Source organism: Sus scrofa, chromosome 13 (assembly GCF_054392235.1).
Source record: "Sus scrofa isolate SSC_HxYL_T2T_F1_AM1 chromosome 13, Sscrofa_HxYL_maternal_Yorkshire_Landrace_v2.0, whole genome shotgun sequence".
Classification (NCBI taxonomy): domain Eukaryota; kingdom Metazoa; phylum Chordata; class Mammalia; order Artiodactyla; family Suidae; genus Sus; species Sus scrofa.
Genome location: NC_139395.1, coordinates 60,678,234 through 60,704,780, shown reverse-complemented (window position 1 = coordinate 60,704,780; position 26,547 = coordinate 60,678,234). Strand labels below are relative to the sequence as shown.

General features: G+C 41.5%; 1 protein-coding gene and 1 long non-coding RNA gene across 6 annotated transcripts in view; both read left to right on the top strand.

Annotated features, from left to right (window-relative positions):
- PRICKLE2 (prickle planar cell polarity protein 2) overlaps positions 1-26,547 on the top strand; it is a 346,700-nt gene that overhangs the window by 86,593 nt on the left and 233,560 nt on the right. The window lies entirely within an intron of this gene.
- LOC146397367 (uncharacterized) lies at positions 17,657-25,411 on the top strand. Its single transcript, XR_014823454.1, has 2 exons — positions 17,657-23,781; positions 25,324-25,411. It is a non-coding gene; the product is annotated as an uncharacterized LOC146397367 (long non-coding RNA).

The window sequence follows — 26,547 nt, the reverse complement described above, 5'->3', positions numbered from 1 at the left end:
CAACAAAAGGATTATAAGGAATGATGCATTTAGGAAAAAACAGATATACCAGTATTCTTGGTCAGGGGTCCAAATCACTGATCTAAGGGCCACATCTGGACCACTGCCCATTTTTCTAAGACCTGTAAGCTAAGAATGGTTCTTAAATTTGTTAATGTCAAAAAAAAAAAGTAAACACAGGGACAATATTTTGTCATGTGAAAATTATGTGAAATTCAAGTTTTAGTACCTATAAAGTTTTGTTACAACACAGCTACACCCATTTATTTAAGTATTACCTTACTGCTTGTCTTGGTGTCCTAATCTGTGTGAATCATAGGATTATTTTAAATATCTAAAGAAATAATACGTATAACAATTTATTGAAAAGAATAGGAAATTATGATATACCCTTAAGTGGGGAAAATCTCTTTTACTTTATTTAAACCATTTTTTTTGTTTGTTTTAATGTGTTCCTGGGAAAATTACTGGAAATAAATATAAGCTAAAATCTTAAGAGGAGTGATCCTGGTGGTGGGATTATGGATGCTTTTTGTATTATATGAATCTGTGCCTTTGGGTGTTTTCTTTTTGAGTTTTATGCATTGAGCATGTAATTAGAGAAGTTATTTCAAAATAATAAAATCGTAAGACTATAGTATGAGAGAGAGGGAACAATAACCCACTTAACAATGCTGGGGGCCTCTCAAGCCTGTGTCCTGCATTGTGTTGAAAGGACAGAAATGTTCGGTGCCAGAGAAGGAGGGTCTCCTTCAAATCCCATTTCGTTGTTTTATGTGCCATCTGGAAACAGAAACATCCTGTTCTTTCCATACTCTTTCAGTCTTGGCATCGGAGCCTGGCATCACCTATGTGCTTTGGAAATTGTACTCAGAGTTCGTGAGTTCTCTAGAACCCCACAGAACTCCCAGATGCTGTGTGACCTGCGTACTCAGCAGTGGCTGGAAGACATACCAGTTCCGACTTGGGAGTGATGCAAGGCCAGCTCTGCTTCTTAAGAGCATTCTTCTAGACTCATGGGTGGGATGGCCAATCCCTACAAACCTTGCCTTGGGACATCAGATGTTCATCTATAGAGGTGTCAGTGGGAGAGCCACAAAGGGGTAGTGGTATGGGCTTTGCTGTGGGAGCGGACTTCCCCACTGGTGGACACATGTGGACTTGGAGGAAGGCCAGTGATCTGAGCCGTCTCTCTTGGTTGTGGGCTAATCACTCCCATGAAGGCAGCCTCCTAGTCTCCCAGAAGCCACCCTTTGTACAAGCAGTGTTACTCTGGAGCCTCCTAGATGAAGGCTGTTTCTGCATTGCCTCCTTTATTCCCTGAGGCCCAGGCAGACCAAATATTCTCCAGAAGGCATCTCAGCAGGTGTCCTTGGATGTGTGTGCTTTATTTAGGCTTCCTCAAGCTATAGCACTTAGTGGATGGCCTTGATAGAAAATGCTGCAGCCAAAAGGGGGGAAAAAAAAGAATAGTGTATGTTTTTCAAGTCCTTAAGAGGGGAACTGACTCACCATTGTGCATCCTCAGGTCATGCTGTGCTTTTGTTCCCAGGATAAAAGATAGGCAGAGGTGATATAACCCAGTGGTTAAACACATGGATTAGAGTCAAATGCACCTGCATTCAAGCCCGGGTGCTGCCTTAAACTGGCTGAGTACCCTTAGACATGGGCCTTAACATTGGTAAAGTTTGCTTTCCCCTTTGGCAAGAGGACAATTTTTTAATTTTTATTTATGGTTATTATTATTATTGGTATTTTTAGGGCAACACCCGCATGGCATATGGAGGTTCCCAGGCTAGGGCTAGAATCAGAGCTGTAACTGCTGGCCTACACCACAGCCACAGCAACGCCAGATCCAAGCCACATCTGTGACCTAACACAACAGCTCACGCCAATGCCGGATCCTTAACCCACTGAGCAAGGCTAGGGATCGAACCTGCATCCTCATGGATGCTAGTCATATTCGTTTCTGCTGAGCCATGACAGTAATTCTGGTACAAGGAAGATTTTTTTAAAAAGCACCTGCTTCATGCTTTAAAAACAAGAGCTGAGGCATCAGGATGTGACACTGCCTCGTGCATGGCATACAGTAAGTACCCAGGGAGTTTAATTGTTGATCTTTTTAAAAACCCATTTGCACGTTTAGCCTTTGAAGCAGATGCAAAGGACCTGTTTGTATCTATGATCCATCTGAAGATTTTTTGCTTTCTAAGTGGAAGAAATGGTAATGCCCAAAGTTGAATTGGGGAACAATTTCCAGCTTTGAAATTTTCTCCTTATTCCTAAAATCTTTCTTAAATCCAAAATGTCCTGCCATTCTCCTTTTCCAGAAAGACAATAAGAATAATGTCAGGAATCCTCATCATAAGGACAACAATAAACCCTCAAAACCAGGCATCGTACTCCTTTAATCCTCAAAATAAACCCTATGAAGTTTGAACTTTTCAGATGAGGAAAACAAGGCACAAGGAGTTTTAACTACATGGTCCAAGGTTATGCAATCAGTGAATGATGGAGCTGGCATTCAGTTGCAGACCATCTGGTTCTGGACCGCTAGATCTTAAGGGCACCATGTGAAAAGTTTCCCAGCAAGCACACTCTTGCCATGTGTATAACCGAATCTAGCCTGTTTGTTTAAAAAGAACTAGACAATAATAGTTGAGCACTTTGAAAGCAAGGTTTCATTCCGGCCTTGGAAGGAAATGAATCATATTTATCCTTTGAGCACTTTTGAGAACACCTTTCCCTAGATCTATGAAATGTCAAACAAACTGAATCATATTTTTCCTTTTGTAGGAAGGTAAACTCTCTATATAGGTAGCTTAAGATGATAATCAAATGAGTTCTTAAATTGAGAAGCATAAACATCTTTCTGCACGTCAATCTTAGGGCCTTCATTTCTCAATCTGTTGGGAATGAAGGCATATGCTGGTGAATTCTCCAAGGCAGAGTTTCTCAACCTCAGCACTACAGACATTTTGGGTCAGAGCTGTGTTTTTTTGGTTTTTTTTTTTTGTTGTTGTTGTTCGTTTTTTTTTAATGGCCACACAGGGCATATGGCATATGAAAGTTCCCAGGCTAGGGACTGAATGGGAGCTGCAGCTGCTGGCCTGTGCCACAGCCACAGCAACACCAGATCTGAGTCCCATCTGTGACCCACACTGCTGCTCCCATCAATGCCAGATCCTTAACCCCCCGAGTAAGGCCAGGGATCGAACCTGCATTCTTATGGATACTAGTCGGGTTCGTTACTACTGAGCCACAGTGGGAACTCCCTCAGAGAGTTCTTTATTGTGGAGCCTGTCCTGTGTGTCCTAGGATGCTTAATAGCATCCCTGGCTTCCAGATGACCCTCAAGATGTCAGTAGCAGCACAGCCCCCACTCCAATTGGGAAAAGTCATTTCTTTTCCCAGTGGCCCTAGGGAGCACAGTTGCCCCCTGGTGGAGAACGGTGGCTCTAAATTCCTGGCAGAACTGTCTCAGAAATTGAGTTCTGTCACTTGTACTGTAGGACAATGTGACCGTGTCTTAAAAACCTTCTCATCTTTGGTTCCCTTATCTGTATGCAGAAGGGCATATTGATCCCTTCTTAGAGGATAACTGGGAGTCTGAAATGAGAAAACCTAGTTAAATTATAGTGGGTGGTTAATATATATACTTTTTAAAAACTGTCTTTTTCCTTCCAAGCTCCAAAATTCAACAATTCTAATCATCATTATAGTTCTTAGTTTCTCTCCAGATGCTAACATATGTATGTGATAAATCAATTTATATTTCTCTGGAAGATAACTCTTAGGAATGAAAGTTGAGAGTAATGTTTTCCTTTTTCTTTTTTCTTTTCTTTTCTTTCTGTCTGTCTTTTCTTTCTTTCTTTCTTTCTTTCTTTCTTTCTTTCTTTCTTCCTTCCTTCCTTCCTTCCTTCCTTCCTTCCTTCCTTCCTTCCTTCCTTCCTTCCTTCCTTCCTTTCTTTATGGGTTTATGTATTCTAATTAATACAGAAAAGTCTTTTACTTTATTCCACATGAAGAACTGTTCAGAGAAGATCAAGGCCAACCCTTTTGACTATCCACTAACAGTTGAAAAGAAAATGAATTTAAATAACAGCTCTTGGGATTTAAGTTAGATATGAGCATGAACTTTGAGACAAAGGTAGCTGATAGTGGGAGTTCATTGCCAGTGGAGGTGATAGAATTGCCTTTCTTGGAGACTAGTAAAACCTAGAAAGCCACTGATTTGGAACAGTCTGGAGTCAGACTTCTAAGTTCAGGAAACAGTATTAACCTTGAAAGTTTACCCTTGACTGTGCCGCAAGCTCCCCTTCTGGTCTGAGCTTCTAAGAGATATTCTGGAACCACTCTCTGAGTATTTCATCTTTCTTCCCTGCGGTTCTGCCCCCTCCTCCTCACCCCCCTCTCACCACACAGCTAAAAGAAGAACTCGGGAAACAGTTGGCTGAATTTTAGCACTTAAGACCTTGATGAAGGCAAAAACAAAAACAAGGAATAATTATTCCCAGTTTGCTAGCAATTAATTATACTCTGAATATAACTTTTTAATATTGAAAACTTGGGCAAACAGAATGCTGTGGTTCTTTGGTTCTTCAACAGCCAGAGCACGCCTGAATTGCCACTGCACTGAATTACCGCTGCAACTTCTTGAAAGGACTGTGGGCCCCACCTCTGGGGTTTAATTAAGGAGGTTTGGGGTAGGGGGTGCTAGACAACTGTCTTAAACATGTGTACACGTATAACACATACATGCACACCATTCTCATCACAGTCTTAATTCTTTTTTAAAATTTGGTTTTTAAATTTATAGTTGATTTACAATGTTGTGCCAATGTCTGCTGTGTGGGAAAGTGACTCAGTTACTCATACACACACACATATTCTTTTTTCTTTTCTTTTCCATCATGGTCTATCCCAGGAGATTGGATATAGTTCCCTGTGCTATACAGTAGGACCTTGTTGTTACCCATTCTAAATGTAATAGTTTATATCTACTAACCCCAAATTCCCAGTCCATCCCTCTCTCTCACCTGACTCGTTGGCAACCACAAGTTTGTTCTCCATGTCAGTCAGTCTGTTTCTGTTTTGTGGACAGGTTCATTTGTGCTGTATTTTATTTATTTATTTGTTTGTTTATTTTTTGTCTTTTGTCTTTTTAGGGCCATGGCCACAGGATATGGAGGTTCCCAGGATAGGGTTGAATTGGAGCTGTAGCCACCAGCCTATGCCACAGCCACGACAATGTGGGGTCTCAGCCATGTCTGTGACCTACACTACAGCTCATGGCAACACTGGATTCTTAACCCACTGAGCAAGGTCAGGAATCAAACCCACATCCTCATGAATACTGGTTGGGTGTGTTAACCACTGAGCCACGATGGGAACTCCTGTGCCATATTTTAGATTCCACATATAAGTGATATCATATGGTATTTGTCTTTCTCATTCTAACCTACTTTACTTGGTATGATAATCTGTGGTTCCATCCATGTTGCTGTCAATGGCATTATTTCATCCTATTTTATGGCCAAATAGTATTCCATTGTATATAAGTACCACATCTTCTTAATCCATTCATCTGTTGATACACATTTAGGTTTATTCCATGTCTTGGCTATGGTAAATAGTGCTGCTATGAGCATAGGGGTACATGTGTCTTTCTGAATTATAGTTTTGTCCAGATATATATCAAGTGAGATTGCTAGATTATATGGTAGTCCTATTTTTATTTTTTTAAGGAACTTCCATACTAGGTTTTTTTTTTTTTGGTTTTTTTTTTGGCTTTATCCCAACATATGGAAGTTCCTGGAATCAAATATGTGCCACAGCAGCAACCCAAGATGCTGTGATGATAATGTTGGATCCTTAACCCACTGCACCGCAGGAGAACTCTGGAACCTCCAAATTGTTCTCTGTAGTGGTTGCAATAACTTACATTCCCATTAACAGTGTAGGAGTGTTCCCTTTTCTCCACAACCTCTCCAGCATACTGTCCTAATTCTTAAAAGCCTGGACTTTGAATCTTGGACGTTTCATAGCTGTGTTTCTTCTCATCTGTAAAGTAGGGGTAATAATAGTACTGACCATACAGGGTTGTTTAGAGGATGGCACTGATCATTCAAACCAAGTGCTTAGCACAGAGACCCACAGAGAGGAGCCTCGGTTGTCGCAAGCTGATATTGCCACTGTGGTCATTGTCATCATCACTACTTTTGCCCTGCGGCTGTTCTTGAGTCTTTCCTTTGTTGTGTTCCTTCTTACTTACCTAAACCCCTTGCCACATCCTGATGAATCCAGATCCTCTTCAAGCTGTTTGTAACCCTCACCTCCCCCCTTTTTTTCTGGTTTTGTCCTCTAGTTCATGCCTTGCCTGGACAGTGAGCAGCCCCTTCATTGATATTCCTGCTTCCTGCCTTCCTGTCTGTTCTCTAAGATGCAGACAGAATCTTTCAAATGTACCCTGAGTATCCTTCCCTGACTTCAAACCGTTCATTGCATTTAGGATAAAACCAACTTCTCCGCTCAGTTTACATGGCCTACCTCATCGGATACACAAGGCATCACCTCATGCCACTTCCTGCCTTGTCTACCATGGTTGAGCCACAGCGATCTCTGACCACATTGGGCTGTACCTCAGTTGCATGGAGTTCTTTTCTACCTCAGGATCTTGGCACAGGGCTCCTTCTGAAGCTCTTCTTGACTCTTCACATTCCTGCCTCCTCCTTAATTCAAGTCTCTACCACTATCACTCTTTAGATAGGTTTTACCTGACCGTACCCATTCAGAGTCTGTATCTCACTCCCCATTATTTTATTTATTTTTGGCTGCACATGCACATGGAAGTTCTTGGGCCAGGGATCAAATATGAGCCTCAGCAGTGACAATGCCAGATCTTTAACCCACTACGCCACTAGACAACTACATTACCCCCAATCACTTTAATCTCAGCCTCCTCTCTGTTGTCTTCCTAGCAGGAGGCACTCTGTCCTTATTTTTTATTTATTTATTTATTTTTTGCTTTACTTGGGTTTTCTCACACTCCTACACTGTAACGTAAGCTACCATGTTTGTTTTAGTCACCACTCTGTCTCTAAGACCTAGTTCAGTGCTTACCACATAGATGATGCTCCAGAAATACTCATGGGATGAGAGAATGAATGAATAAGTGGATGGGTGAATGAGTTTATTTTCTTGTTTCATCATTCACGTATCCACAGATGTGTGTTGATAAGCTCCTGTAGACACAACAAGCTGGGTATCTGAAGAGAAGAAGGGATAGAGGGATATTATTTCGCCATGAGAGTGTTTTAATTTTTCCAGGACACTTGGACCAATTTTGCCGTTTGGACACAGTGACATGTGTCATTACATATTCCTTTCCCACATCGGCTGCTACACGTTTGGAGCCAAATTTGTGGCCTCTACACCTTCTTGGTATGCAGTTTTGCGTCACTCTTGGATCCGCTTCATATCCCCGTCCTCATTTTTCTTTTCCTTTTGTTCCTATTTTAAATTTGTGCCATCTTGGATTTTATGTATCCTCCTAAGCTGGCTTCACTCCTCCCTGCAGCAGGACAAGGTAGACATCCATCAATATATATAAATGTGAAGAGAAGAACTTTATGAGAGGTATAAATGAATATCTCTTTCCTCTTGCATTAGAGCAGTAGATATTTCCCCAGGTGATTCCTGTAAGTTCCAAGGGACAGGGAGAAGGAGTAAGGGCCTTTTCCAGGGGAGACCTTTAGGCACAGGAAGTGTGACTTGAGATTAGTAAAGGGAGCATTGCATTCAGTCACTGGTGATTTTGCCTGTTTGGACTGCATACCAGACCTCTGGACCTCGTGCCGTTTTTTTTCACTATCTTCCTTCTCTGGAGGCACCATCGAATTTTCACAGTAATCAGGCATCACCCACTTTGCTCTCTCTGAAAGGCTCATGCGTACTTGGTCACAACTCCATCTCACTGATGCTCAGCCAGTTTGTGATTTGGGGTGAACAGGGGCTTGCTGCTTGCCTTCTTCTGTTCATGGCTGCGTTTGTCTATAGGGTGTCCCGATTCAGGTGTGGATGGGGAGGAGACTCAGACATCCATTCCGGATCTGGGGAGCCCTGTACTTAAAGTGCTCACTATGGTGGCGAGCTCACCCTTCTTGCAGCTCCACATACTCTGTCTCAAACATGGAGCCTTGCATCTGTAGTCCCTACCTCTCCGAAGACCCAGACTTGTCTTGTATTCAGGGTCACTTGAAGTATCTGTTTCTTCTTGGATGACTAGGAGTCTTAAGCTTGACGTGTCTGAGGGTGGATTCCTGGTCTGCTCATTCCAGCTGCAGCTTTTGCCATCTCTGTTGATGACAGTTCTGTGCACACCATTTCTTAGGCCCAAAGCTTCAAGGTGACCTTTGACTCTGGCCTTTCTGCTACATCTCACACTCAGTCCACCAGGAAGTGCTGGAGGCTCTGCCTTCATGATGGGCAGACTCAGGTCTCTTCCCACCACCACACCCCCAGTTCTGGTCCCTATCATCTCTTGCCTGGATCCCAGCCTGCAGGGATCTTTGGATAATAGAAGTCAGGGCTCATAAAACCTTCCAGAGGAGCTCTCCCATCACTCTCAGTATAAAACACAAAGTTCTTCAATAGCCTCGGGTCACCACGGGATCAACAGCCCCTTGACCCCACCATCAGTTCCTCTCCTTTCTTAGTCTCATAAACCACTACGCTCTCTGAGGCTTACTGCTCCAGCCACACTGGGCTGTTGGCAGCTCCTTGAACACTCTGTGCCTGCTCCAGCCTCAGGACATTTGCATCCAATGTCCCTTTTTGACTGGAATGACTGTTACAGTTTTGTCTTCTGGACAACCTGTTTCAAATGGTCATATTGCTCTCTGAGTTTCCTCATTTCTCTAGTGCACTGTTTTTCTTATATGCAAAGAACTTAGCCACTTTCTAACACAGTAGTTTTTTTAGGCCTATTTTTTGTCTGTTGACCTTTCTTCCACCCTCTACTAAATGTAAGGCCAAGGATCTTTGTTTTATTCTCTAAAGGATCCCAAGAGCCTTGAACAGTATCGGATACATTGTGGCTTCTCAGTAATCATTGCTGAATTAATAAATCAAGCATTGTCCTTTATCAAGTCGGAGTCTTTCTCATCCCTTACTGTCATTTAACCTGATGGAGCGTCCTGCTTTAGGAACTGCTCTGTAAAGTCTTAATTACATTGATAAAGCTGAGACAGATTCCTCCTGAATAAATTATTTGTGACATAACAGCACCCTCCATGTGACCCTTGCATAATTCTTCAGTACCCCTCTCTTCTGGAGCCTCCTGGATCCATCTGGAAACCATTCCAAGAAACATCCGTCCTATATAATAGATCACTATTTTCCTTTTGCATATGTCTCTGGCTCCCTAGAGCTCCCTGCAGCCAGCATCGAGATGGATTTCTTATCTCCGTTGCTTCATTAAGAGTGTACGTGTTTGGTTGCCAGTGCTACAGTTCTCCATGGTGCAGTTTGTTGCAACAAAAGAAAGTGTTTGCCAAATGATTTGTCAGCATATGTTATAAAGCCACACAGGCGCTCTTTATGTAACTGGAAAATACTGATCCCAATTAGTGACAGATTAAAGACCAAGAAGGAAAAATGGTGTTTCATTCTTCAGTGGAACTTAGAGGGTTGATGTAAAGGCGGAGGGGTTGGGTGGGGAGGAAGAGAAGAGATGCAGAGAGCAGAAAAGGAGTGGACTGTGGGTGATGGACTATAATTCTGGAACCAAGGAGACAGGATGTAGCATCATGCAGCCCAGCCATCTATCGGCTTGACCCCCAGTATTCTTTAAGGTTTTAACCTTTCCAGAGCAACTGGTCTCAGGCATCCCTTCTTGGGAAGAGAAACATGCATAGGCTTTCTGAAATGGCAGGGACTGGAGCTGAGTTCCCAAGGACCAGGAGTCCTGCCATGGTGCCATGCTGAGCACCCAGATGGAGCGATGAGAGCTGAGGATCCAGCTCAGGGAGGGAGGCCCTCTCTGCTGAGGCTGGTAGTCCTTCATGAACTCTGCTGCTTGCAATCCTGGCTGCCTCTGGAAGTGACTCACCTCCACATCGCAAGAGCACATTAGACAAGTCTGGCCTCTTCTCCACGTATAAATATTTGACCTCTTGATGTTCTCCAGGCGTCTTCCTAATTAGGAAGCTCAAATCAACGATCTCTAAGAACAAAACCAAACATGGCTTCCCTGGGCAAAGCAGGACCTCCCTTCCCCCATGTTAAGTCCCCAAGCCTGTAGCACCCCAGCTACATCTCTGAGACTCGCCTCCAGTGAAAGAATGCAATGATGGCATTTTTGGTTGTTTCCATTAGAAGAAAAGAACTTCCCTTATCAAAACCAAATGTTTATCTAGTAAAAGACTTGCTTCATCTCACATTCTTTTTGGCAATGTCAGCAAGTAGATGTCAGCGCTTTGAGGACAGACAAATATCTTTTCTCAGCTGGTGAGGTAGACCATGGTCTGAATAAGATAGTCCTACGAAGGGTGCATTGCTCTGACCTCCTCCAGCCTGGAGGTGGGGGTGGGGAGCACCCTGGAAATACCCCCTTGTTTATGCTGAAGCTCTTCTGTGGCAGTGTTCCTTGGAATGTTTTTAAACTGAGTGAACTCAAGAATTTACAATTGTTAGATCAGGGCAGGGTTTTAAACTTTTATGATGTAGCCGAGAGGCTCGCAGACTAAACGGATTCCACATGTACTCATCGTGTGGTGTGTGCTTTGGGGGTCCAGTTTCCCTTACCTCAAGGTATTGTTCTTGAGCTCACAGTTTTCTCTGGATGAAAACCAGCCTTCCCTCACCCCAAACTCCCCTTCCCCACCCCCCAGTTTTGTCAGCAGGGAAATTATTTTATATTAAGAAGAGATTTCTTGGGAAATGAAGAAAGTGAATTGGGAGCTTGGCTGCCAAATTCCAAATGATTCTTGAATCGGGTGATTTTTGTCTCACTGGCTGTTGGGGTGACTTCACACACACGCTCCCCCCGTTACACACTTATCTGAATAAGCCCAAGTTCAGGATACAAAAGACAGTCTGTGGCCACACAGTCAGTACAAAAGCTCCCCTGAACATTGTTTAATGAACCGCCCAGATGTATATATATCCTGCATGTTGGGTAAGACAGTCCCAGCAGAGGAAGGATGAGAAACAGGCACTTCTCTGGGGTTCACGATGTCGTATCCTCTTTGGGTAGCATCTGATTACAGCCGTGTATATTATTTAAAGGATTCTTAAAAAAAACATGACCACAGGGGAAAATCGAGTGCCTTTCTCCTCCTGCTGGTCTGAGGATGATGTTTTAATCATGGCACACGTAAAGATGTGGTGCTCTAGGTGAAATTTGTCAAAATTAATAAGGCAATTTTCTATCCTGTGGTGACTCCACTTAAGTAAGTCATGTAATGATTTAGGACAACCCAGGCCTGCTCTGTTTTTTGTTTTGTTTTGTTCTAAGCTATATTATTCTTATTGGTCTCTCCTTTTTAAGACTTACTTGGGATGAAACTTGTCACTATGTCAGTCACTTCCATTCAGACCCCTCCAGTGTATGTGGAGCCACATTATATTCCAGGGATGACAATGATTATTGGTGAGGAAGCTCTGTTCATTTATACAGAAGGGGCTTTTTAATACCAATAGCTCTGAGGATGTGGTGCTTGAGGATCTGGGGTCCAGAGCTGGGGAAGAGGTTGGCAGCATCTCCTTAGAACTGCTATGGTGTGGAAACAAGTACACTGAGAAGGTGCTCAGGCAGGATGGAGAGGACTTGAGGGCTGAGGGCATGCCCACCTGTCAGACCACACTCCACAACAGGTTCTGGAACTACACATTCCCCAAGTGAGTTTCTACCCACAGTGGTTTAGCAAAACTGTAAGCAAAGGTCAGCAAATCACAACCAGTGATTTGACCCAGAATCTGGGTCACTTTTTTGTAAATAAAGTTTTATTGAGACACAGTCATGCAGTGATAACTAGTGACACTAGTTATCGTCTCTGGCTGCTTTCCCTCTTCAACGGCAGATGTAGTTTTGTTAGAGACCACATGACCTGCAAAGTTGAAAATACTGATTCTCCTGCTCTTTACGGAAAGTTTGCCAACCTTGGATTTCCCATTGTGGCTCAGCAGGTTAAGAACCTGACTTGTATCCATGAGGATGCAAGTTCGATCCTTGGCTTCACTCAGTGGGTTAAGGATCTGGCATTGCCATGATCTCAGATGTGGCTCATATCTGGTGTTGCTCTGTCTGTGGTATAGGCCAGCACCTACAGCTCTGATTCAACCCTTATCCTGCGAACTTTCATATGCCGCAAGTGCAGCCCTAAAAATAGCAATGAATAAATAAATAAATAAAGGTAAAGAAAGTTCGCCAACCTCTGATGGATTTTTAACTTAGAGGCCACAATTTTCCAAAGGTTTCCATTCATAGCCTTCCATGGAACAAATCCCCTGAAATAATGAGCAGAATTTGTTTTGTTTTGGCCACCCCATAGCATATGTGGTTCTTAGGACAGAGGTCAGATTTGTGCCACAGCTGTGGCAATGCTGGATCCTTTAACCCGTTGCGCCAGGCTGGGGATCAAACCTGAGTCCTAGTGCTGCAGAGATGCCGCCCATCCCATTGTGCCACAGTGTGAACGCCTGTACAGAATATTTTATGTGTGTGAGTGCTGGCATAGGATTTTTCCGGAAAGAAAATATATGGATTATAATAGTTTTTCCAAGGTGTCTCTGATCCAAAGAGGAAGCTTCTTAACCTGAAAGGATATGCAGATTTCACCCGGTTTACAGACTGAGCTTCAGCTTTTCCTTAACTTCTTTTTCTGTCCTAAGCCTTTTAGGATCCTGCTAAATAATTGGTCTAAAAAGTAAATTACATGTGAAGCATGTATGTCTAAAAGAAGAGTGTTAGGCGCTTTAGAAACAATTGTTCCATGAGAAGAGTTTTATTTTTATCAAGGCCTTCCAAGGCAGAACCTAAAGGTGCACGGTGTAGGGACAGAGAGGGGTAGGGAGGGACTGTGGTGGCCAGAGGCTGTTGGCCGGAGGCAAGCAGAAGATTTGTTGGTCCTGTTGAAAGACAAAGTAGGGCAGTTACCTTTTTGGTCAAACAAGGCCATAAAACTGTAACAGTAGCCACTCTTTGATGATGTATAAATCAGTATGCTGAGTATGTTACATGAAATATCTTACATCGTACTTACAACTCTCCTGGGAACTAATGTCTGCAACATGAGATCTGCACCAGTGCAAAGCACACACAATGTCATCGTTAGCCATTAGTTATCATCCTCGGCCTCCTCATCCCCTTTCGTCATCTGAGGAAACGGAGACTCTGCCTTATTGTGTAAAATTTCCCAGTCCCTGGAAATCACAGGCACTGGATCTGTGTCGGTCAGTCTCAGAGGCTGCAGTAGAAGCCAAGTCTCATCACTTCCCAAGTTTGTGCCCTGTTTTTATTTTTATTTTATTTTATTTATTTACTTTATTTATTTATTTATGTCTTTTTAGGGCCACACCCATAGCATATGGAAATTCCCAAGCCAGGGGTAGAACTAGAGCTGTAGCCGCACTGACCTACGCCACAGCCAGAGCAACTCCAGATCCGAGCTTACGGCACCGCCAGATCCTTAACCCATTAAGCCATGCCAGGAATCAAACCTGCCTCCTCATGGATGCTAGTTAGATTCGTTTCAACTGAAGCACAATGGGAACTCCCTGTGCTCCGTTTTTAAACCCTCTTCTTCTGACCAATTCCATGAACACCAGGGCGCAGGCGGTTCCTCTTTCAAAAGGCACCTGGAAAGAATCCTGTGGTGCTGGTGCCAAGAAACACACATTTTCCCATATTTCCTCCTCATCTCACTTCTTTGAGAGAGGCCTTTTCTTCTCTGTCTCGCCTCTAGAGCAGAGCTTTGCCAACCTGGCTATCCATCCTCACTAACTAGGAAGCCTGAAAATGTGGAGGGTCTCAGTTGCTACGCCAGGACCTACTGAATCAGAATGTCTTAAGATGGGCCTTGGAAGTCTGTATTTTTGATAAACCTCTCTGTGTAGTGATGCTCTGGCCAACCAAGCGCTGGTCCACCAGCGGCTGCCTGGACATCCCTCTGTGAATGCCACCCAAACTCTGGCCATGTTAGGCAATCAGGGAGGCAATCAGTAAGGATTACTGAGATCTGACTGCTTCCACCAAGGTGACTCACCCCCCTTGTGGAAACAGGCAAGATGTTCCCTTCTGTGCACTTGGGTCCTCCTGTCCAAACAGAGCCAGGAATCTGTGGGTGGTCCCAGGCAGGCAGGAGGGCTCCCTTCTGGCAGAGCCAAGAGGGAACAGGCTGCAATGCAGTTGGTTCTTAGGAAGGGAAAAGAGAAGGGTGGGGGTGGTTGGCCCAGAAACAGCAGGATTAGGAAGTTGGTTCGGAACTCCAACTGGAGTTGGAGGAGGGAGAATATTCCTCTTTTTCCTTGAGGCTTCATTTTAAGGTCTTTACTACATCTTCATTTAACTATTAAGAGCCATGGAAGTTAGATCTATCCTTTTAAAAAGACAAAACAAAAAGCACATTGTATGATAAATCACTGCTCTTTATTTCATGGGCAGTGGCCTTAGGTTTCATAGCAGAACCCTGGCTATTTACACATCGGCCACTGTGCTTTAAATCCACGTAGGTCTAAATTACATACCGACTGAAAGTATGAGAGGGGGAAGGCTATGGGGTTGGAAATGACTCCAGGACCCAGAGCTTGCCAGATTCTTGATGAGAAATCCGAACCACTCAAAAAAAAAAAAAAAAAAAAAAAAAAAGGCAGGGTGCTCTGTGTGTGCTTGTTTGCGTGTGAACATATTTGCTAGTCTGCACTGGTCTTTTTAGGGGGTCAGAGCAATTAACCTATTTTTTTTTTCCTTTTAACCAGAAGTTTGGAAAGAATTTGCAGGATTTAAAGTTTGGAAAGTATGCAGGGAATAGACATATTTATGTTAAACTAGCTATTTGAGAGTCTTCTTTCCTCTGAAGCAACATGAGAAACTAACAATGGGAACTGAGCACATGGAGTCATGCATTTCGATTTCTGTCTGGCTTTTCCTGGTGAGTCGATGTCCCTGGAATCTCAGGAGTATATGGAAATGTCATTTCGAGTATTTTTTCTTAAGTGCTCCTCTCCTGGGCTAACTCGTGGGGGAGGGGGGATGTCATATCATGGAAATGTAGATTGCCCATAATATCTCCACTAATTGAATTATTAATTCTACAAGTAAGCCCCTTTCTAATGCCAACTTCTCTAAATTCTTTGCCCTTCAAACCTGTCTGAGTAGAGTTTAGATTGAGAGGCATTGCCCTGTTCTGCTAGTATATGGATTTAAAAAGGGATGGCAGATGGGATCACCCTAATTAAAATGAAAATCTGTCAAGGAGAAAGAGAAATTTAGGGTCATCTTTGTACCACATTAATGGTCATATCTCCCCCAAACATCTTCCCATGGCTCTGTTATTAAGAGACCAAGACTTGGAGTTCCTATTGTGGTCAATGGAAGCAAATCAGACTAGTATCCATGAGGATATGGGTTTGATCCCTGGCCCAGCTCAATGGGTTAAGGATCTGGCGTTGCTATGAGCTGTGGTGTAGGTCATAGATGTGGCTCGGATCCCGCATTGCCGTGGCTGCGGTATAGGCTTGCAGCTACAGCCCTGATTTGACCCCTAGCCTGGGAACTTCTATATGCCTTGGGTATGGCCCTAAAAAGCCAAAAAAAAAAAAAAAAAGAGAGAGAGAGAGAGACCAAGACCTGAACTCAGTTCCTTTGCTGAATTCCTTGCTTCCTTGGAGCAGGGCCCCAGCCTGGAAACTTGACTCTCCTGTGGAGAGTATTAAAAGCTGCCAAGGAGGACTGGCTTGTGAGTTGGCAACGGAGTTCATTATTACTCCAGGCCTGGAGGAACCTCATTGCCTGACTACCCATCACTAGGTTCATCATTCCTCAAGAATAAAGACGGTTCTCTTTTTAACAGCAGGCAGATACAGGAGTAGGACTGAGCCAGGCTTAAGGGGAGCAGCTGAGCATCAGCCTCTGAATCATCAAAGCTGTCCTTAGGGTGGGGAAATTATGGGAGTGGCTCTAGGCCCCCAGTTTTTTCAACAGCTTTATTGAGATAGGATTTCTACACTATACAAGTCATCTATATAAAGTGTACAGTTTGGTGATCATTAGTCTGTTCCCAGTGTTGTGTACCTATTGGTACTATCTACCAGAACATTTCCTTCATTTGAAAGAAAAAACACATACCATTAACATCCTCACTTCTTCTCCCCCAGCCCTGGGTAATCCCTAATCTAGTTTCTGCCAATGGATTTGCTTATTCTGGACCTTTCATATAAATGGAATCACACAGTATGTGGCCTTTTTCGACTAGCCTCATTGGTTTTCGTTGTTGTTGTTTTCATTTTTTAAAGTTATCTTGAGATGTAGTTGATTTATAACGTTGTGATAATTTCTGCTATAGAACAAAGTGATTAAATTGTGCATGTTCACACATCCATTCTCTTTCAAATTCTTTTCCCTCATAGATGATCACAAAATAGTGGGTAGCATTCTCTGTGCTATGTAGCAGGTCCATGTTGACCAATCATTCCTTATACCTCAGTGTGATTATGCCAATACCAAACCCCCTAGTCCATTCCTCCCCCACAGTCTGTCCCCTTTGGTAACCTTAAATTTTTCAAAGTCCATGAGCTTGTTTCTGTTCTGCAAATAAGTTCATTTGTATCCTTTTCTTAGCTTCCACATGTAAGTGATGTCATTTGATGTTTTCTTTCACTGTCTGACCAGCTTCACTTGGGATGATAATATCTAGTTCACCCATGTTGCTGCAAATGGCATTATTTCATTCTTTTTATGACTGAGTAATATTCCATTGTATACATGTAGGTGGCCTCTTTCATTTAGTATATTTTCAAGGTTCCTCTATGTTACAGCAGTTATCATCAGTACCTCAGACATTTTATGGCTCGATCATCTTCCATTGTATGGCTCTATCACATTTTGCTTTTTTCAAATGTTGATGGACCTTTGGGTTATGTCCACTTTCTAGCTATTATGAATATTGTTGCTCTTGTACACAACTGCGCACAGATAAATGTTTTCTCTTGGGTGTGAATGAAATCTCTGGGTCAGATAATAAATTCATCTACAACAGAGAAGTGGTCAAACTGTTCCAAAGTGGATACACCATTTTACATTCCCACCAACAGTGTATGAGGGTAACCATTTCTCTACATCCTCACCGTACTTATTTTCTGTCTTTTGATTATAATTCTAGTGGGTGTGAAATGGTGTCCCACTGTGGTTTTGATTTCTTTTTCTGTGATGGTTCATAATGTTGAGCATCTTTTTATGTGCTTATTGGTCTTTTTTTAATCTTCTTCAGAAAAATAGCTATTCATATATTTTGCCCACTTTTAATTATCTTTTTATTGAGAGTTACAGATTCTTTCTATGTTCTAGGCACAAGTTCCCATATCAAATATATGTTTTGTAAGTATTTTTCCTATTCTATGGATGGATAATCTTTTCACTTTCTTGGTGGTATCCTTTGAAGCACAAAAGTTTTTAATTGTAATACAGCCCAAGTTATCTATTTTTTTTCTTTTGACATTGTGATTGGGGTCATATCAAAGAAACCATTGCCTATTTTAAGGTTATAAAGATTTACTCTCATGTTTTCTTCTAGGAATTTTATGGTTGGAGCTCATATTGAGGTCTGTAATCTATTTTGTGTTAATTTTGTGTGCAATGTGAGGAAGGGATTCAAATTCTTTATTTTGCCTGTGGATATCCAGTTGTCCCAGAATCATTTGTTAAAAAGACTATTTCCCCCATTGAATTGTCTTGGCACCCTTTTCAAAAATCATTTGACAAGAGATAGCTCACTTTATTTCTGGGCTCTCTGTTCTTTTCCATTAATCTCTATGTCTATCCTTACGTCAGTCCCAGACTATCTCGATTGCAGCTTTATGTAAGTTTTGTAACGGGGAAATGTGTCTTCTAACTTTGCTATTCTATTTCAAAATTGTCTTGACTGTTCTGAGTCTCTTGAATTTCCATATGAAACATGTCAATTTCTGCAAAATAGCCACTTAGGATTTTAAACTATACCTGAAATTTGAGTGGGTCCTCAATTTATTGTCTGTAGGCAGTAACTCAGGGAGATAGTCCAGAGAGAGCCTAAAAAATTGGGGGTGGGGTTCAAGATAAGCAGCTGACTTTTCCTGCAGCAATTGAAGCAAGCATGTGCACACATGCACACACACACACACCCCTACCTACTTCTGCGGCCCACATATAAAGAGAGCTCCAAATTCTCATCTACCTCTACCATTACCTTGGTTCTGTGCAACTCTGCTACTCTATGTATGTTGGGAGGAGTATCATTATTCCCATTGGACAGTCTTAAGATGATGTGTTTTGTCACACTGTCTGGCATAGCGTGCTTTCTTGATAAATGTTTTCTGCTGCTGCTGTCATTATTATTGTTATTGCTTTCATGAATGCTACCAGTCACCTAGAGAAGTATTAAGTCCTTAAACAAAATAAAGACTTCACCAATATATAAACTTCAATCCTTAGATGTGTGACTTAGGGTATCCCTATCTCTGCCTGGCCCTTGGGTTGCCGCTTAGGCTTGAAATTGAACCTAGAGTCTAGAGCAGTGCTTCTCAAATTTTAGAGTTTAAGAGTCAACTGAGGATCTTATTAAAATGCAGATTATGATTCACTAGGCCTGGGGTGGGGCCTCAGATCCTGCCTTTCTGATAAGCTCTTGGGTGATACCCTGCAGGACCACCTTTTGAGGAGTAGGGTGGTGGAGGTCCTATAGGGCACACCCAGGGAAGTAGGTGTTCATGATCTTTCTGACACTTGGGGGTGGACTGGGAGTTAGGAGAAAAATTTCCATCAGGTGGAAGCTGAGGAAGCTATGCTGTGAGACTTGGGTTATTTAGCTCCTTGTTACTATGGTTATTCCCCTTTTGCCATCCTACATCCCTTTTTGAGACAGAGGTATCCAGACTCTTTTATCTGCACACGCTCTCAGTAGAATATGTTCAAACATAGACCACCAAACTGTGTATTTTTTATCAATACGTTATATACACACACTCTGATTAGCTAAAACAAGCAGTACTTGCTTTACACGGTGGTATGGGACTGTAAAAATAACCATGCAAGCTGAAACTTTGCAGAGTGATCTTAATGGGCAGTGGGAAAAAATACATTTGTACTGTGACCTTTTTTTTCTTTTTCAAAACAGTAAAAATCTTTTACTGTTGGTTATAAATGCACAGGGAAATAAGAAAACTAGTAAAACTAATATTTATTTAGTACACTGCAATTTAAAACATTAGAAACATTGAGAATTGAAATGTTTTTTATTTCTTTGGAAAAAGCTTACCAAGAGTAATTTCAACAGTGCTTGTTTTCCTCTTCTCCTCTTAAAGTATAGAGCAAGTGTCTTTTCCAGAACATGGAAAATTGTTATATTCCTTTCGAAGTTAGGATCAGTTTCCATTTTATGCTTTGTGGTTTCATGAAATATGTCTGAGAGCTCCTTTAAAGTGAACGTTTTGGTCATGTATCACTTCCTCTGGAGTATTTATCTTTATCCTTTTTTGTCACAACCATTTTCCTTTATGTACTTCAATTCACCTTCATTAAATTACTCTGGCTCCATATTCAGAATCCCTTGGTGTCACATAGGTATCACTGGGAGACAAGAAGGCAACACTACATGCGTTGCTGTCTGTACACAGACCAGTCACTGGCAAACTTTGAAAGAAGTGACGTGATGGGTCACTAATCAGAATGTGCTCCTCTTATTTACAAAATGATCTGTGGACTGAAGTAGTGATGTTTATGTTTTATGCAAATGACTCATAGTTAATATACTATAGAAACTGAAATCTGAATCATGATGGAGGTTGGTGTTAACAAAACTGGAGTAACTGAAATTGGTACATAAGGAATTACGTGAAGACTGTTACAAAGCATGATATACATAAATAAAGATTCATCGTATGAAATATTATGTTAATTGTGATGTTAAAAATCCATACATCATAGAGCCATCTTGATCATTTTTATTTTTTTTAACAAATTATAGTTAGTTCTCTTTGTTATTGCTTTTATTTTATACTTTGACATCAAAGGAGCCTATCCTGGGAGTAGGAGATACACTAGTCCAACCATTTTCTTATTTTCTCATGCTTGCCTTAGACAGTTATATTTTGTGCTTTTTTTTGTAATCTGTTTAGGTTGTTTGTAAAAGTTAAAGTAATACCAGATATCCATAATCCCGTAAACCCATTTAATCTGGCAATCAATATCCTAACTATCAACTGTCCCAGGTTGTATCAGTCTCCTCCCACCACTTTTCTGAAGGTGCTGTTGTTACCACAAAGGAGGCATGTCACATGACCATCTGACAGCAAAAGCAAGTGATGGCCCTAGTGTCAAGACATATATTAAATAACTGTAAATTTAATGCCCTAAATTTTAGGTAAAAATCAATTTAACAGTACACTCTAATATTGTCAGTTAATCAACTGTGGAGACCACCAGGCTAAACGTTCTGGTTGTACTTGAGTTGTGCTCCAACTAAGGGAAGGATTCTTTGTTGAAATGGAGGCGTTTACTTTCCCCTAACGCCAGCATAGTGATTGGCACTTGAAGGTCCTTGAAGACGGCATTCTCAAGACTTATTGCACAATAGAGTCACCTGGGAAACTTTGAAAAGCATCCATGATGGAGGTCCCACCCCATTCCCTTTTAATAAAAGTCCCAGGGTGGGGACACATGAATGCCTATGTTGTTTTTCAGCCCACTGTTGGTTCTAATTCAAAGATAGGATTGGAAAATATATCCTTAAGGAGAAGAAGGTCTTCCCTACACTGTCAATCTCAAAGGACCCTAGTTTTATTCATTTATCCATCCATCCATCCATTCTTTTTTCCATAGATGTTGAGGCACTCCCTATGGCAAATAGCCTTTGTACTGCCTTCCTAGTGACTTTATTTGCTGAAGAGAGTATCTCTTGTGGTCATTTAAAGAGCAATAGAAATCATCTGAGGATGACTCCATGGCTGTAGGAAAGTCCTACAAATGCTGGAATGTACCTAGGAATCCTTGCAGTTTTCAGCCTTAGCTTTCCCTCTGAAGCCTGTTCTACAATTAAAAAATGAAAGTATTTTCTGGACATCACCATAAATACCAGCTGATACAGTGACCAAACATCAAAATATGGTCTTGCCCATCAAGAAGTTCTGAAGCAAATAAGATCCAGTCACCCCAAGAAGGAGGAAAGCCAGGAATACCCAAGACGGACAGAGTTGATTTCTAGACACAAAACCCCAAAGAGGCTGGTTGAGTTGTTGAAGGCCTCTCAACAAGTGTGCCTCAGAGCTAGTCTTGGTCCCCAATTTCCCAGCCCTTTTCCTTGACCTGTTTAATGCAAAGTTTAGTCTAAAACCCACCTGCATCTGTGTAGCTGGGAGGGTTATTAAAACTTGGATTCCTGAGTTCTGTTTTAAGTCTTTGAATCATAACAGGGTAACCTAGAAGCTGAGAGTCTGCATTTTAAACAAGCTTCCTTGAGTATATGCCCATTAAGGCAAGGTCAAGTTGGAGAATCATTGTCCTGGCTTAAGCTGCCATTATGCAATCATCTTCCACCCTGCGTGTCCTTGTACACAGAACTTCAGAATTTAACTAGTAAATGGGGAAAAGTTTCTAGTGTTCTTGTAAGATTGAGATAGATATTTTGAATACTAGTCCAAAAGATTGATTCTGTCTTTTGTAAGAGGAATACTTTGTCAAGAAATATTCATAGACAATGCTTAGTCATTCATAATATATCCAAGTATGTTGAGAAGTTAGTTGAAATTTAGTGGGTGTTTAGACTCACAGCCGTGTCCATCCACCAGCCATGCTTAGCACAATTTGGAAACACAGGAGCTTTGGAAATGGACAGATCCAGGGTCAGACTGTGACTCTGCTGCGTACTAGTTGTATGAAATTGGGCAATTTAAACTCTCTGAGCCTCAGTTTCTTCATACAAAAATGAGTCTAGTGATACAAGTCTTAAAGAGCTCTTGGGAAAATTATTTGAAAAAATAAATGCAAAGAACTTGATAAAAGGGATATTATTTCTATTCTAGACGGGAATACTGTTGTTCTTTTTCTTACTATATATATATATATAAATGTTCTATCACAAGAGATTGGATATAGTTCCTGTGCTGTACAGTAGGACCTTATCATTTATCCATCTTAAATGTAATAGTTTGCATCTATTAACTCCAAATTCCCAGTCCATCCCATCCCCTACCCCCACTTCCTTAGGAACCACAAGTCTGTTCTCCATGTCTGTGAGTCTGTTTCTGTTTTGTAAATGGGTTCATTTGTGTCATATTTTAGATTCCACATGTAAGTTATATCATAAAATATTTGTCCTCTTTGTCACTTGCCTCACTTAATATGGTAATCTCTAGTTGCATCTCTGTTGCTCCAAATGGCATTATTTTGTTCTTTCCTATGGCTGAGTAGTATTCCATTGTGTATATGTACCATATCTTAATCCAATCATCTGCTGATGGACATTTAGGTTGTTTCCATGTCTTTGCTATTGTGAATAGTGTTTCCATGAACATAGGGGTGCATATATCTTTTTGAATTATGGTTTTCTCCAGACGCCCAGAAGTGGGATTGCTGGATCATGTGGTAGTTCTATACTTAGTTTTCTGAGGAACCTCCACACTGTTTTCCATAGTGGTTGTACCAATTTACAGTCCAATCAACAGTGAAGGAGGGTTCCCTTTTCTCCACACCTTCTCTAGCATTTATTTGTAGACTTATTAATGATGGCCATTCTGACTAGTGTGAGGTGGTACCTCATTTGTAGTTTCGATTTGCATTTCTTTAATGATTAGTGATGTTAAACATCTTTTCATGTGTTTGCTTTTGTTTTTTGGCCATGCATATGTCTTTTTGAAGAAATGTCTATTTAGATCTTCTGCCCATTTGTTGATTGGATTGTTTTTTTGATATAAATCTTTATACAGTATTTGTATATTGGGGAGATCAGTCTCTTACAGGTTGCTTCATTTGCAAAGATCTTCTCCCATTCGCTGGGTTTTTTTGTTTGTTTGTTTGTTTTTAATGATTTCCTTTGCTGTGCAAAACCTTGTAAGTTTGATAAGTCCCATTGGTTTCTTTTTGGTTTTATTTCTATTGTCTTAGGAGACTGACCTAATAAAACATCTGTATGGTTTCTATCAGAATGTTTTGCCTCTGTTCTCTTCTAGGAGTTTTATGGTGTCATGTTTAAGTCTTTAAGCCATTTTGAGTTTATTTTTGCTCATGCTGCAAGGGCATGCTCTAATTTCATTGATTTACATGCAGCTGTCCAGTTTTCCCACCACCACCTGCTGAATAGACTTTTTTCCATGTTATATTGTTGCCTCCTTTGTCAAAGATTAATTGACTATCTGAGTTTATTTCTGGGCTGTCTAGTTTGTCCCATTTGTCTGATGTCTGTTTTTGTACCAGTACCACACTGTCTTGATTACTTTAGCTTTGTTACATAGTCTGAAATCTGGGAGAGCTATGTCTCCTGCTTTGATTTGTTTTATTTTGCTCAGGATTGCTTTGGCAATTCTGGGCCTATGGTTCCATATAAATTTTTGGGTTATTTGTTCTAGTTCTGTGAAAAATATCATGGGTAATTTGATAGGGATCACATTAAATCTGTAGAATGTTTTGGGTAGTATGGTCATTTTAACAATATTAATTCTTCCAATCCAGGATCATGGGCTATCTGTCCAATTCTTTGAATCCTCTTTAATTTCCTTGATTAATGTTTTATAGTTCTTGGGGTATGCGTCTTTCACCTCCTTGGTCAGGTTTATTCCTTGGTATTTTATTTGGGGGGATATGATTTTAAAAGCTATTGTAGAACTGACATAAATAATGTTTTTCTGTTTGAGGGCAGTCAGATCATATTTCAAATGTATTGATTCCATTGACTGAAGAAAACTTGAGGTGAACCCTTTAGTAGACAGATTTTTGAAAACTTGCAACTCCACCAAAGCCTCTGCTCTGTGTTTGACAACATTATATGGTAATATTGTGGGTAGAGGTGAACAGATTATGTGTAAGAGGTAGAAAGAAATAGAAGATGATGTCTTCTTTATACACAAGTAGCTCACAAGTTGGGTTGGGGAGAAGATGGTGATGACAGTAATCTTGGTTTTGTTCGATTGTCCCTTTTACAGTTCCCAGTATGGTATTAGATTTCATCCTTGTGGCAGCCTAAGGGTAGACAGGGCAGCTATGCTTGTCAATACCACCTCCATTTCACAGGTAAGGAAATAGAGATTCTGAGGGCTTCTGACCTGATCATTGCAACTAATACTCAGAGTCTGAATTCTGTTCATGTGGCCTCTTTCTTTTTTTAGGGCCACACTCACGGCATGTGGAGGTCCCCAGGCTAGGGGTCTGATCAGAGCTACAGCTGCCAACCTACACCACAGCCACAGCAACACCAGATCTGAGCCATGTCTGCGACCTACACCACAGCTCATGGCAATGCTAGGTCCTTAACCCACTGACTAGGAACCAGGGATCAAACCTGCAACTTCATGGTTCCTAGTTGGATTCATTTCCACTGTGCCTCAATGGGAATTCCCCATGTGGCTGGCCTCTTTCTATCCATGAAACAATCAGAGAATGCAGCACTTGCTCACTAATGGCCAGGTGTGTGCCTGGGTGTTTTGATGGATTGCATGCAGCATGTTTCTTTGCACGCTTTGTTTTTAGGGACAAGATGAGACCTGGGCTGACCTCTGAAATGGGCCATGATGTAGCAGGAGTGCCTGGAATTTATTTACTGGTATTCTCTGTGTCAACTGGTTCTGCCTTGGTATTTTTCATTCCATCCCTCATCAAGTTTGTAGAAGCACATACCCCCAGCTACAGTTCATCTCCTTAGTGCTGACTTGAAAATAATTAAGGGGAGTCGTGGCGCAGTGGTTAACGGATCCGACTAGGAATCATGAGGTTGTGGGTTCGATCCCTGCCCTTGCTCAGTGGGTTAACAATCCGGTGTTGCCTTGAGCTGTGGTGTACGTCACAGATGCGGCTCGGATCCCACATTGCTGTGGCTTTGGTGTAGGCTGGCAGCTACAGCTCCGATTAGACCCCTAGCCTAGGAACCTCCATATGCCGTGGGAGGGGCCCAAGAAATGGCAAAAAGACCAAAAAAAAAAAAAAAAAAAGAAAAGAAAAGAAAAAAGAAAATAATTAAGGCACATGTAAAACCAGCATGTCTGCCTTCCAAGTGTTTAAAAAAATGGGTGCCTTGACTAAATTAAGTGCTAGAATCAAGAATGCAGTAACAATTTTAAAGAATTCACTTATACTTTTTTTTTATTAATCTGCTTTTTACTACGTAAAATAGGCCTAGGGCTGCTTACCTACCTCAGAGTAGACTCCTGTGGCTTTAATTAATGAATATCTGGTAAGGGCCAGACAAGGTCAGTACCACCATCATTGTTATTATTTTTTATCATCACCACCATCATTTTTTTCATCATCGCCCTCATTTTCTTTATTATCATCACATACAGTTCCTTTCTGCCACACCTGTACTTCAAGGGCAGAGAAACATTTTTCTTTAATAACCTTCCCAACTTTTTCTTGTCTCCCTCCCAAGTACCTTGCCATTTCTGTTGCTCTGGGATTTGGCAACCCAGTTTAATTTCTGATGAGAAGGCACTCTGGAAAATTGAAATGAGATAACATGAGTTGATTGGGGTAAAAAAAAAAATAACTTCATCTTAACTCTTAAAGCAGAAGACATCAGGTTCCCTAATTCCTTCCTTTCGTCCTTGAAAATAGAACATCAGCCACAGAGCACACCTGTGCCGAGTTCTAAAAAATGAATCTGTGGCAGCCGTTGCCAGAGTAGCAATTAGACAATTACAGCTAAATTTCACCTGCAGAGGCAGACTGCAAAATACTGGGGGTTTGACCTTACACACTTTGGGATGAGGTAAGCAATCCGTGGGAGACGAAATGATGTCACAGGATTGGTATTGGCAGGGAAGTTGGGCAGTAATGTGGTTCTCGGCCGACTTTCATGGTTGTGGGGGGCGGGGGGGGGGATGCTGGATGCAGCACATAATTCAACTATTTTATGTCTGTTTCTAATCTGTAATAGTCATGTTACTCTTTGTCTTCCTCCTTGTAGAGTTGTAAATAACCAAAGAAATCATCCAGCCTGTCACCCTGCTTTTTATTTTTGTTTTTATTTTTTAATTTTTAAGAGCATTTACCATAGCTGGGAAGATCTTTTTGATTTACTCTTATTTTTTGTTTCTTCCACTCTCCTCCTCTCCATCACCATATTTGTAATCTCCACAAAGAGGGGACTT